The 14,745-nt window shown below is 42.1% G+C and overlaps 1 long non-coding RNA gene across 1 annotated transcript; it reads left to right on the plus strand.

Moving 5' to 3' along the window:
* Window positions 1–4,266: 4,266 nt before the first annotated feature.
* On the plus strand, window positions 4,267–7,958 carry LOC143897961 (uncharacterized). Its single transcript, XR_013257061.1, has 3 exons — window positions 4,267–4,539; window positions 6,636–7,180; window positions 7,266–7,958. It is a non-coding gene; the product is annotated as an uncharacterized LOC143897961 (long non-coding RNA).
* The last annotated feature ends 6,787 nt before the right edge of the window (window positions 7,959–14,745 follow it).

The raw sequence follows: 14,745 nt of genomic DNA on the forward strand, positions 1-14,745 counted from the left end.
GCTCGCGCGTTAGTACATTTTTCTACATTAAAAAATGACATTGCCTTTAATATAGCTGAAACTGAATAATTTTATGACGCAGGAAGTTACAAATACGGTTAGTAGATGATCTTCCAGGAACATTAATCAGAAACGACGTCTGTTTGAAGCAAGAAATACGACAACGATCGTCAGGATGCATGCAATAGTCGCATTAATAAAACCAGCGATTTTTCTTTCAAATCTCGCTCGCAATGATAATGCATCTAACTTAACGATAATAGTTGCACAGGACTTGACAGGACGCGTAATTTTATTATAATATTCAAGAGATTTTTACGATTGTATCGAATTAATCGTTGAAAAAAATTTTATAACACCCACACGGAAAGAACCGTTTTATTGAAGTATCTAAAAATTTAGCTAAATACAGATTTGAAAATAATTTTGCACCATCAAAATAATTATGTAGAATACTGATTGCTAAAATGTCAAAATTTTTTACACCATATCATCATACTTCAGCGACCTACTATAATTATTTTGATGCAACAAAATTATTTTCAGATCTGTATTTAACTTAATTTTTAGATAGGTACTTCAGCAAAACCGTTCTTTCCGTGCAGACAAACGTTTCTCGACGCATCATCATAATTAATCTGCAAGTCTGAGGTATGCGCGCGTTACAGATCTCAAAAGTTACAATACGAAAGAGCGGTGTTTAAAAATTTGCGTCCGACTTCTCCAACGAGGCTTTACGGATTTAAATCCCTTTGTCGTCGGCGCGAAGTCCTCGGCGCGGATCACGGAGTGATGGCGAAATTACGCAGTCGTCTCGGTTCTCGCCTCTGAATGGCGAAACAATTTGCAACTTCAGCGGCCCCGGCTGACGCGGGGCTGCTGGCTGCCGTTGGAAGACGCTCTTCTTTCGATCCGCACGAACAATACCGTCCCATTAACAGATGCGATCTGCAGCTGCTAATACTCAGTGCCGGGCGATCGTTCGTGATAACGAGCAACCAGGTCGACGGCCGCGTTCTCCTCGCTTCAGCTGACGTGAAAAATCATTACGTCTCCGACGACGGTGGGTTGGGAGGCCCGAAACAACGAGAAAAGGGGAACGCGAGAGATAGAGATACAGGGTGTTCTGCGCGTTTACCTTGCACAACGGTGTTTAAAACGGAAACTAAAATATTCATTATCTAAAGAAAGTGTCGTAATATAAATAGCGTTCCAATTACGAACGTTTAAAAGATAAAATTTTCGGTAAATTGCATCTAATGAATGCGAACGAATAACAAAATTTTTATCGGTACATCGAAAATTATAATTTGCGAAAACGTATGATATTTAATTAAAGGTAAAGGAAAAATTGTTTTAATTCTTAATAAATACTATTGTTATCGTTTTCTAAATGTCAAACACGTACTCTACGAAAAGCGAAAAAGGAAACAAGGTAAAGAATAGAATGAACGATAACGGGAACGTAAATCATAACGATGCGTGAGCGAAATGGAGGGGTAGAGAGAGGGGGATTTTAGTCAGCGACGATAAAGCAGCTTCGCGTGGTTGACGTTTTCCATACATCCCAAAGGCTTCTGCGCCCCGTTTTATGTTTCCCCGCTTCGTTTCGCCTTATCTTTCTCGGCGCGTTGATTTTTATTTCCGACCTGCCCACAACTCTCCCCGTACAAACAACTCGACGGAAGGAACCGAATTTTGGTCCGCGGCCGTGTAAATAGCGCGAAATGGCCGGACCGCTTGCTGAGAAACCATCAGATTTCATTTATCCGTGTCGCCGACACACAGATGCAGTTGGGTGACGGTGACGGCGCGGCGTGGCGGCTGCATCCACCAGCGCACGACGAGGACACGCGAGTATGATCGACGGTGTGTTGCATGGCGACGGCGAGGCGTGTGTCGATGTGCACGCGTGTGTGAAAAGGAGATCGGTGGACGTGATACACCGGCGACCCTGGCGATAGGTGAGAGAGCAACCGAAGAGAAGCAACGGCGCGGCGCGGCGGCGCAAGTAAAGGACAGGGTGAAAAGGGGTAAAAAAAGAAGAACCCGGCGGCGACGGCGACGCGACGTAGCGGCGGTCGATTGGGAGGCTTTGAAGAAGAGACAGTCCGACTTTGATTAACCCTTTGAGGCCGCTTCAACGTTCCACCCCGTCACCGGGGATACCTCCCGCGCGCGCGATGCAGTTTCATCCCCTAATGGAAATGCTCCCCCAGATGAACAGATAAAGACAAATCTCCCTCGTCCGCGGTCCGCCTATGTCGCGAGATCACGAGCGCGGATAATTGATTTTCGAGATGTTAATCCGGTCGCCGATAAGTCTCTAATGGAATTTCGCGTCGATAATGGCCGTTGACTGTCGTTATTACGTTTTCGGAAGGGATTTTTAACTCGCACTGAAACACGGTGTCGGTGTAACGACATAATTTACGTTTTTGATTAAAAAGCGCGGATTAAACGACAAACGGCAACTGTTATTAACCGATACGAGTCAAAAAGACACGCGAATGATATTGACGTGTTGTAGCTTTCCTTTTTTTTTTACGCGATGAATATACATATATACCGCGGGCGAGTCTTGGTTATAGCAAGCCGATTTGCGTAAAGTGGAAGTTTCGACGCGTTTGTCATTAAAACACATCCGAACATGCACAGTATTAAATGAAAGCTTTTATGTAAAAGCTTTTTTATCAAACGCCGTTAACCACCAGTATCGTGCATATTCGCGTGGCGATGTATATATATTTCCCGTGAAAATATCGCGATATACATTTTTCGCGAGAGCCCTTGGATAATAACGGACAGTAATGACAAAAATTATCACACATATAGATTTTATTAACGTAAAATACAACTATCAAAATTGTTAATATTTTATAAAGATTAATATTACGAGAAAAATAAAATAATTCGTCGTTGGGGTATCGTGCTTATATGATGGTGATGATACATGAAATTACGGAGTTATTATCGGTCGCGCGTGTTTGTAGTCGCTTGACTCGCAATTATCTTCGTAAAATGGAAGGTGATAAAGAAACGTTCTTTTCCTCATCGAGCCATCAAGTACTTGAGATGCTCAAATGGACGGTGCTCATTATGCATTTACTTTGGCGCCGCATTCGCTATCCGTCCGAGATGTTTTCCCATTATCCTCGGAGCGCATTCGGAGATAATCGGCGGTTAAAACGAATGATTACTGAATGAGTAATGAACCTGCATACATGGCACGGGTCACCAGCGCGCAGCGGCGTGTTTTATATACGGCTCTACACATGCGATACAAATCGCTTTTATGCATTTTATTTTACCGGTTGCGATCCGGCGTTCGCAACAGCTAGAGTACATGCGTTATTATTCAATAAATTTAATTCGTTTAAAATTAAATCTATTAAATAACAACGTTCGATTGTGAAATGGATATTGCTCGAAGGTATAACCGTCGCGATACGGTGTTTGAACAAATTGACTTTTGACGTATGTTGATTGCATCTGCAAAAATTAACCGGACGCAGTCAACGAATGGCGAATCGCTCCGTTTCATCGTTCGTGCGTTACATACCACAACGGGGACAAATAAATACGGCAATTTACTGATTCAGCAACACTGAATCATTATGAACGAATTACGTTATTCAAAAGGCCGTAAATTCTGCTATATTCCGCTCTCGCCATTAAAAACTTTCGCGGGAAAGGAGATGGAAATAACGCGCCCAACATTGAAAGCGTATGTCGTCCCGCGCGGATAAAAACGCCGCAGCATATTACGGGAAGAAAATACGAGAACTTCCACTTTAAAAATCAATATTTATGTAACGATCGGGATAAATTAACTTGCATTTGTCTCAGAAATGAACACGGTCACTCTGCTGAATGAAATGAATGTACCGATTAACCGTTGTTCTTCTAAAACATAAAATTTTATTTTTTGTATTATTTGGCTATTTCAAGAAAATGATAAATCTTTTTCAATTAAAAACAACCATCTGTTACGTTTTCTCTGTAATATTGTTGGAAATGCCTAGTGTCCATTTTTATCAGTGCAGATTAATCTTACTTTCGGTTTAACTTATTTTTCTATCTTTTTCTAATTCTTAAATTCAGAAAAAATAAAAAATAAATCGAGATTAAAGTCGATCTACATTAGTAGAAAAGGCCATAAATCCCTAAAAATTTCTCTGATTTCCGTTTTTTTTTTTTTTTACCCGTTTTCCCAGATTTGCGGCGATTTCGACAGCAACAGTTTGCGCATCCGTGAGTGAAATCACTGTTGACGCGGAAATCGTACGCAAAAATTAATATCTCCCGGCGCTCTCGGCGTACATGTACATGTAAGTCGTCGCGTAGATCGATCGATAGGGGGACAGACTCGGACGAGGATGGTTGCGCAGTGACTGTCCGACGGCGCGTAGATATACGCCTCGGACTCGTATAGCAATAGCAGGTATCCTGTTCGCACACGTATGTCCGGAGGTCTTCGGACAGTGCTACTGGCAGCATTGTGCTGATTTCTCGAGGGATATAACAGAACTCGGAGCCGTACGTAATGTCAATCCAATCCACGTTCTAATACCTGTATCCGACAGCCAGCGCTGGCCCTCCGTGCTGCAGAATCGCGCAGTCGTTCCTTCAGCGGCCCGTACAGGAGCGCGACTTTCTCTCCCCTTGGGGATAATTCTCCCGATTCTCCCCGACACCAGTTAGACGTGCGTTTCTCAATAACGAAGAGGAAAATAATCGGCCGGCTGAGTATTTCCGAGAGATGCGACTGTTGCGAGTGCGGCGGAAGGGGGGTCGATACGAAGCAGTTTGCGAGAGTATCCGCTTAATTGTGCAACTAAAAGTTGGTAAACCACCGTGTCGACTCGCGCGATCTCGCGAACACGCACATACATACAACATTAGCCACTGACCCACGCGAGGCCACGACCTCTATCAAGTTAGCCCCCCCACCATCGCAAAAAAAATCCGGACCTATTAAAAAATTTAGTGCTATTTATGTGCTAATTTGTTGCTCAAACCGTTTAGCAGGAAATCGAGATCGAAGAGGGTGGGGCCAGCTTGTCGTCAAGCTAGCCCCCCCAATAATAAAAAACCTATATAGAATGCTCAAATAAAAAAAAATACACCAGAATTTGTTGCTTTTTTGTTGCTCCAAGATAGCGTGAAAACATTTCTGAAATATAACGTTTTTTTTAGAAAATACGTATATCCGAATACTTAACAGATAGCACTATATTGACTACATCTTAAACAACGTTGTATTTCAGAAATGTTTTCACGCTATCTTGGAGCAACAAAAAAGCAACAAATTTTGGTGTATTGTTTTTTTGGATTTGAGCACTCTATATGTGTTTTTTAGTATGTGGTGGGGCTAGAACTTGTGTCAAGTTAGCCCCCCCCATGCGGAAAAAAAATATATATAGTGCTCAAATCCAAAAAAAAGTACACCAGAATTTGTTGCTTTTTTGTTGCTCCAAGATAGCGCGGCGTAAAAACATTTCTGAAATGTTTTCATGCTATCTTGGAGCAACAAAAAAGCAACAAATTCTGGTGTATTTTTTTTTATTTGAGCATTCTATATAGGTTTTTTATTATTGGGGGGGCTAGCTTGACGACAAGCTGGCCCCACCCTCTTCGATCTCGATTTCCTGCGCTAAACGGTTTGAGCAACAAAATTCGGACTAGAGCAACAAATTAGCACATATAAATAGCACTAAATTTTTTAATAGGTCCGGATTTTTTTGCGATGGTGGGCGGGCTAACTTGATAGAAGTGAGGCCACGTGCGGCACGTGGGTTCCACGGATCCAACGACTCCCGGGGATAGAATCAAAATTAACCGACTGGCAAGTCCGAGGGAGTGTGTTCAACGACGACGGGGACGGGGGACTGGCGATGGTACGCGAAACGCTTTCCCACTTCAGTTTCGTAACTAATTCGTTATATTCAACTTTGAATAGCGTAATCCAGGGGAATCTGGAGTTTCGTAATTGCTAGGCGGAATCTCCAAAGGGGATAACCCGCCAGTCTTCATAAGGAACTCATCGTAGGAATTACCGCCGCTAACGTGCCGCTGCTGGTGCTCGTTCGAAATGATTGTTTTCCGAGTTCCGCGACTATAATGCGTATGCATTACGCGAGAAGCATACGGCGCCGTTTTCGCATTGTCGGGCAAAAGGGCAAGGGGGAACCGACGTCGGGGCTGCGTTGCGATTTACACGTGGAGTCGACTTAATTGCAAGCGATATGTACATACATTGCTTCAAATTAGAGAATCATTGTGAGATTTTTCTGCGGCGCGGAGGGACGTTGAAACTCGCGATCCTCGAGCACCTCGGCACTCTACAACTTCAATCCTCGGCGTGCCTCCAATCCTCTTAAAGCGCACGGTACTTAACGCCGCGTTCCCGCCCTCTTCCCTTTTTTCTCTTCCCTTTTTCTCTTGAAAAGCTTCGTGTATTCTCGCAGCAAAAAAATTACGCGCGTACACATTTTATTGACGCGAAATGCCTAAATTAACGCGATATATGAGAAACGAGATTAATTCTGTAAAAGCGATGTTTTAAAAACACGACGTACTTTTACGCGTTATATGCATAATAATAAATGTGCTTGATTTTACATAATTAACAGGTACGATACATTTATCTTCGTAATGAGGAAAGAGGATTTTTTACGAAAAAAAAGCTCTCCACATCTCCTTTTATCTACAATCGCTGCTGTTTGGTCAACAGAGCGATTTCGCCCGAGGCAATCATCCCGTATATCGAGAGCAGAGAGAGATACGTTTTTGCTAACATATTTAACTCGCCAACTTTTTCAACATGGTTATTTTTCTTGAGTCAATTATCTGGGTCGGAGATTGTTTTCAGTAGGATCAGAGTATCGGTATATGAGACGAATGAAAACATGGAACTCAAGATCAGGAAAGTCCAATATTATCCTACTTGCCTCCATGGCTACGTTAATTGGACAGGCAAAACATTAGGAGTACTGCCCTCGTAGTGGATCTTGTACATATATATATAAATCAGTGGATTTTTATCGAACGCGAATTTTTTTTCTCTCTTTGTGCAGGATTGTCTCAATGAGACAATTATAATATCTCTCGAATGTCCAAGTGCGGAAAGAGACGTCCTTTTAATTAATTCCTCGAATGGAGATCGTAAAATGATACGGTAATTATCGATCTCTTAAAACGCGTTTCAGATTCGATTGCTGCCTTTGTTCGTTTGATGTGCGTACCGTTGAATATTTTTCTAGATACAAGATGAGCAGCGGCCGAGTCCATTTGTTTCTGACAGACGGGTATAGGAAAGCCTCAAAAACTTTGCTGACTGGATTTCGCGACTGACAATCCCGCGAAACGAGCAGAATTGTCAAGCGTAAAATTCGCTCAGACAGCGGCGGTGGTAGGACGGGCGCGTGGGGGAGGATTGGCCGGAAATGGCGGATGTCACGGTTGCCCGAGCTCCGAACGACATGTTGGTAATCGAGAGAGTATTCAAATGCTTGGCCGATACGTGACCGTCCTCCGGAAACGTAAACTCGCCAATGTAAAGCACCTAATGGCGTTTTGGATAACGTAGTCGTGCGGCCCCGCGTTCGTTCGCGCAATCGCGCTTTGTCCAACTTAGAATTAAATGCGCGAACGCGCATCGTTTAACAACGCCGAGATATTGTATGGATGTTAATACGATTCTCTCTCTTCGTATGGTAGAACTATTTACTCTTGTTTGTATCAAATGCCAGTCACGTTCGAGTTTATTAATAGGAATGAAAATCGGTTTGACCATTTAATTTGTGTTTCGCCGGAATAGACGTGAATGTCATGCAGACGTCTTTCGCAAAATAATTATTGGTAATATATAAATTTTATGGGAAAAAGAAGATATGTATCGTTCAAATTTATTTAGGCAGCTCGCGTGCTTTCTCGTGAAAAGAAGAAAAGTTTGAGTACAACACACACACACACACACACACACCACACACACACACACACACACACACACACACACACACACATACACACACACACACACACACACACACACACACACACACACATTTATACAAAAATTGCGCAGATAAATGTTAATACACTGAATTATTTGTTGAACTTTGAGAATTTGTAATAAAGCGCGAACGAAAATTTTTAAGAAAATATTTAAGTTACACACGAGACTGAAACACAATTTTATTTCTGCGTATCGCCCAATCGATGGAAAGCAATCAAAAAAGTTTATCATCAGTTTTCGATTAAACGTAATTTAACTTGTTCCCGTCTAGCTCGCACACTCGTGTAACTTAATTTCTTTGATGTTCACGTCCGACCAAACTTGCAAAATTCGGGCACAGCCCGAGGGTGAAATTACAGATTCAATCTAGACACGGTTATCAAAATAGATGGAACTTCTTGACACCGTGCGCCAAAATGCCGCGTCTATACCATATATCGAATAGATTAATTAAAAATGTATAAACTTAGTATCGGGCTGTTCAATAGCTAAATTAATCGATTAAAATGTAACGGAGGATTGGACCATTTAATATAGCTATTTGTAAGTTAGACAAATTAATTTACGTGATAAGAGATATATCGCTCGATACATTTTTGAGCTTTTGCCAATTTGGCGCGTATAATAATCATGAAACAAGAAATAAATTTTTCTGGACCTTTCCCCGGTGTATCGTAAATCAATGATGGCGGGTACAAATCTTAATTACTTTCGACTTTCGACACCGACGTGGCGATCGATATTCCGAAAGTGCGCGCACGGTCTCATATACGAATGGCTATAATCTAAAAATTCATCGCTAGAAACCGTAAATCACGGGCTTCCGGCGTTTCGCATTATATGAGACACGTTCCAATAATCGCGAATTGCCTCGAAACGTAATATACCGCGACTCGCTGCCAATAAAATTCCTTTTTGCCGTCTGCGATAGTCCATATACGAGTCGCGCAACGTGACGAGAGGGTCCTTTCCATAGAAACCGGTACCGGATATAGTAAGAAATAAATCTCTCGCCGCCATGTGATCTATTCTTGGAAATAGATCGCGTGGAGTCGACCGCCGCGAGAGCTGAATTAAATCGCGCACGTCGACTGCAAGGATTTTAAGAAAAAAGGATTTTAAAAGATGTGATTGAAATTTTGTACCGACCTCACACCTAACTGCGCGCGAAATTAATTAGGTAACTAGGTTTCTGTAACGCCGCATAAGCTTATTAGCATATCTTCGTTCATTCAATACACTTCGCTTCTCGTCTGATGCTTTCCTCGATTCTCTCTCTCTCTCTTTTTCTTCCATTCTGTATGACAATTAACACAGATAATTAACAACCTGAATTATTCGTCATTTTAATGGTAACTCTGAAAGATAAATCTGAGAACTTTGTTGAACATGTAAACGTAATTTAGAAATAAAATTAGTGCGTGCTAACTTGGCATCGACTGGCAGTTTTTAAGATACCTAACGCTAATGCGATAAGCATTACAAATATAAAAATCCATTGTGTGCCCCCCTCCCTCCACGGATTTTTACGACCTAGAATACGGCTCTTGCGCGTGGTTAACATTTGTACTTGCTTGTCGCGAGGATCTCTCGTGTCCATCGATTAGACAGTGCTTCGCACACGCGAGATCCATGATAATCCACCGTGGCAACGAGGTGAGTTTTAAGTTTTATATAGTAAGTCGAACAATTGATCAATTTTTGCTTGAAAACTCGAGTAATTTGTTTGAAATCAAGATAAAGCAATTATTTTGTCATTAATAATAATTTCAAATGAGAAATTAATTCTACAAATATATCGCTCGTGTCATCGTGCTGATAAACAAACTAATTTTTAAAAAGAAGCAAGGCTAGATTATCGAGACAAAAGAAATCTGCGATAAAAAAACAACTCGATGCGTTTTTTTTAGCAAAAATTCATCTAAATCTGACGATTCAATCCCGTCCGGTTGTCATTTTACATTACAAGCATGCGATTGTAATTGGCACGAGAAAAATACGCGAGATTAGAGAAATCATTAAAATTACTATGGCATTTAGATCTGCATGCGCGCACGCTACGGCGGGCGTACACGGCTGGGGCATATTAAACCCACCGGCGGCGCTAAACTATATCTTTTATGCCCTCGTTCCGTAAATGTTCGTGTATATCTTTATCGTCGGGTAGTCTATGCAGCGGCGTGAGTGGCTTGTAAAAAAAAAGAGGGACAAGGATGTGAGATATTTTATTTAGACGAGCGCGAGAGAACGTCCGACCGACGTTCCATTAGTGCCCTTCGTTCAGCAAACTCGTCATTATCGCGGATGTAACGCGTAGGTGCACACCTGCCCGGATCATCCTCTTTTACTCTAATTTTTCTTTTTTTTTTCTTTTTTCAAGAGCGCACGCCGTCTGTCTCCGCCATTACACTGTGAAACATTAGACACAGCCGTGTTTTCATTTAGAGCTATTTCGCATAATTTTGAAGGGACGGATCCTCGCGGTATGTTAAAAATAAATTGTGAACGTCGAGCGCGAGATAAATCGACTTTTTATAAATGAACGAATCATATCGGTGGAAAAAAGATTCGTTATGGCTTACATCGATCATGGGCATATAGTTCGAAAGTAATCTGATTAAAGCGCTTCATCGTTTATTCATTTACTTTGCCGAGTCACGCGCCGCGCTCGCACTTGAATCGGAAATGTCTCGTATAATCTATACACACGACAATCCTTTTGATTTTATATTTTGCCGTGTTTTGCGTTACATTCGCGATTATCGGCGGCAAAATAGCGGCGTTTAATACCCCGCAGAATTGCTCCACGGATTATCGGGCGGAATTTATGACTGATTTCATTTAATTCTTGATTGTTATAAATGGACAATACACGCATTTTTCACTTGTGCGCTGAAAATGTAAGCATAATTAAAAAGCGATTGGTAAAGCTCAATTCACTTAATACGAATCGCGGTGTCGGGGTTGTCGGGTTTGTCACTTAGATTATTCAGGTGCGAATTACTCTCGCTATTGCACTTAACTAATTGGTCCATTAAATTATACGTTACATTTTAATCAGAAGATATCACGCCGCCCCCGTATTTCAAATACTATATATATCTCTCCGACTCGTCGACATGCAAATTCGTATTCACTGCGAATCGCGAGATAATTTGTTCCTATTACCGGCCCTTTAATCATAGTAATAAGTAAGCATATCGAGGATAAAAATCGCCCGGCTCATAACCGATGCTTTATGACTCAAAAGCCGCTTTTTAAAGCCCCTCGAGAAGACGTTCCTTAATCGCGACTGATGGGGAGGCGAATAGATAGGGGAAGGGAACGAATAAAAATCTAAGCTTCATAATTGGCGTTTGATCAGCCGACTTATTATGAGAGCGCTCTATGCCAAACTGTCCCTGCCTTATAATCAATCAAAGCTGATGTGATTAATAGCCGAAAGATGCGATGAAAAATGATGGATCTAGGGCGACGCGAACGCGAATCCCCGTATTCACTTGCTTCGAGATTATCACTCTTCCGAACGTTTTTTCGCTAATGATCGCGATCGTTCGGCGGTAATGCAGTTGAATGAAAGCGAATCGAAATATTCCACGTTGCCGTTCCATAGGATTTTTCAATGGCGATGAAAATTCAATCTGCAGCCCGTTCCGGTATTTTTGCCCCTCGATTTCGCTGTACAATAGGTATAATAATAATAGTAATCGACAAGAGGTGGTTCAAAGCTCATGCACTGCATTGCAGTCTAGGAGGCTTGTGCTTTCTCCAGTACACAGTCACAAATACCCTATAGCATAGCTGTAACTCCTCAAAGAAGTCAATAAGCTTTTGCCAGGATATTTTGTGCACTTTTTCAAGTGGTATTTTTTCTACCCGTACAATAAGTACGTAATTTTCCAAGATAATTTCTATCGAACAAATAAAAGTAAAAAGAAATCTAAATGTTGGTAAGTGCGATGTGTTCCGTCGAGTTGTAGCATGTATTTATCCGTCTTCTGGTTGTTTTATTTCGCTCACAATTCTTAATTGAAAGTTGCTCGTGTGACGTGCACGCGTTCTGTCTAGTATTTAATTCAGGTGTCACCTGTGTACTTAAGCACGCGTGCTTAAGGCTCACACGCCGCACCGCATTGTCGTGCCGTGCTGCAACGCTACGAGCTAAATCAAACAACGCCGCAAATTGCAAATGGGAACTAATTGCTTTCGCGCTTTACTTACAACCGCAGTAACGTTTTAACAAGCTGCGATCCCTACATCATCGAGAGAGCGGACCAGCTCTGTCTCTCTCCCTTTCTTCCCCCTTTCTATCTTTCTCTCTCTCTCTTTCTTTCTCTCTCTTTCTCTCTCTCCCTCTTCCTCCCTCCCTCCCTCTCTCTCTCTCTCTCTCTCTCTATAAACGAGCGAGGATTTAATGCGTATAAAGGGCGCAAGAACGCCAACGCACAGAGAATTCCCAATTAGCATCGCTGACAAAAGTGAAACTCAATGATGCGCGCCCGCACACGCCCGATGTCGATTGCATAGTAACGAGGGAAAATCGGTAATTAGATTGCGAGAGAATTGCGGGTACGCTCGTGCGAGCGCACGCGACATTTCCCGCCGACACGCCGCGCCGGCAGACAGAGTCACATAATTATTTTAATGCGCATAATTTGCGGGAGACGGCAGAGAATCTCTCGCTAGCGCTTTGATTATTATATACGATCAAAGGATACGCCATCCATATGAGGATACCGATTTAATTTGCGTCGCGCAATTTCTACGAATATCGTGCGCTCACATTTATTACGCACAAAGGAATTTTGATTTATGTTATGTTTTATATATTTGATTGATGTTGGGAGGATCATACGAAATAGCGCTTGATTCCGGAAACTGTTGTGAGTCTATCTTTGAACGAGCCTTCGCCGAGCGCCAACAACGGCGCACTAAAAGGGGTTTGTTTAACATTGCCCCACGGAAGTTGAGAATCCATGAAGAATTAACTTTTACGAGGCTGCGCGAAAGAAACTCGTCGAAAGTTAATCGCGCGCGCATTCCATTTATTATCTCTTTTTTTTTGAATCCGTTAAATCGAGTTCCATCAAACTTTCTTATAAACTGATTCGGAATCTCGCGCAAAGATCAGCATGGCGTCGATTCCACAAGCTACTATCGTTAAACATCAGCGAGATGTAAAAATCCCTTCGCGGAGACGATCTCGCGCCACGGACAGAGAGAGAAGAGAGAGAGAAAGAGAGAGAGAGAGAGAGAGAGAGAGAGAGAGAGAGAGAGAGAGAGAGAGAGAGAGAGAGAGAGAGAAAGGGAGAGAGAGAAGGGAGAGAGAGAGCGCGTGTTTAACGTTCCTTATTTTTATAAGGACGAGAACGGTGAATGGGTAGCTTGAGACGAGCGACGCGATTAACGATTCTTCGATCTATTCTCAGAATTGACGTCGATCGCGAAGCAAAAAGAGACAACTCTACAGGATGATCGTTCGTCTCTTCTTCTGCTTCGATCTTCACCAAACGGCATCAACGGTTTGCTCCCGATTCCCTCTTAACGATTTCGCAACACGAAACTTGCGGCGAGAATCACGGAGGTCCGTCCCTCGAGGAACGCGTTGATAAAGCGGAGGATGCATCGTATTATACGGAGCATCAACGCTTTCATGACGCCATGACGTTGTTTGTGGAACGGCATTTGTGGCGCGGACGTGTGCGTGCGCGCCAGCTATACCGTCGGTGTGTTTGCCTTGATGATACAATTGTATGTACAGTACAGCGCGGGAGGCTGTACTGTACGTCCCGGCTCCACGGCACGCCACGGCACTCGTGTTGCTTGGCTGGTCGGTTGGCGGCGTGCATAGGCCGCGCTAGATATCTGTGTTTGTACATCCAGAATATGCGCTCGCGACAGCCGGCCGTTGCGCTACCGCGGTTTGCGATGGAATTACCTACCTAGGAGAATCCGACGATCACCTCGCAGAATGATCATGATAACGCGAGGATAGAAACGTACCGCATTCGTTTGAACGGCACCTGCGAATCCTAGCATCTTGTTTTTAAAAATCATTTAGATTAATTAACGCTTTTATTAAATTTTTAAAGAAATTTTTTAGGTAAAATAACGTTTTTCTCCGTGGAGTTTTAAAATTCCTACATTTTGGAAAGAATTCTGATAAGTATATTTAAAAAAAATTAAGCACATTTTTTGCAGAAATCTTTGTTTCAATTTCACGTTTTACGAAAATTAGCAATAACTTCTTTTTATTTTGATTTTAGAAGCAGAAATTCAATATTTTAGAAAAATTCCAAAGCAACATATTTACAGTTTTATTTTTATTTAAATGATTAACTATTAATTAGACATTTAGAGGAAGAATCATAATTAATAGATATTTATTGAAATAATGCAATTTCTAATATTTTACATTTTCTTCCTCTCATTCTCGTTCTTTAAACAGCGTTAAGAATAATATTGCAATAGCATTGATATACTGATACTGATTCGAGAGCGGATGGCGGTTTTAAGAACAGGCTTTCTGAAATAAGGAAGCAAATGGAGTTGGCGGAAAGTATTAATGCGAGGTATGGAAGTAAGATAAGTGAGCCGTGGCGGCCGTTACGCGCCACGGCCGCCAGATATATCCGGGATCGCGAAACTAATTCCAGCCTCTAATGGTTCTGCCAATAGCAATTTCTATAAGACTGAATAGTGATTCTCAGATGATATTAAGAGAG

Source organism: Temnothorax americanus, unplaced genomic scaffold, assembly GCF_048541705.1.
Source record: "Temnothorax americanus isolate GAGA-0224 unplaced genomic scaffold, ASM4854170v1 Scaffold213, whole genome shotgun sequence".
Classification (NCBI taxonomy): Eukaryota; Metazoa; Arthropoda; class Insecta; order Hymenoptera; family Formicidae; genus Temnothorax; species Temnothorax americanus.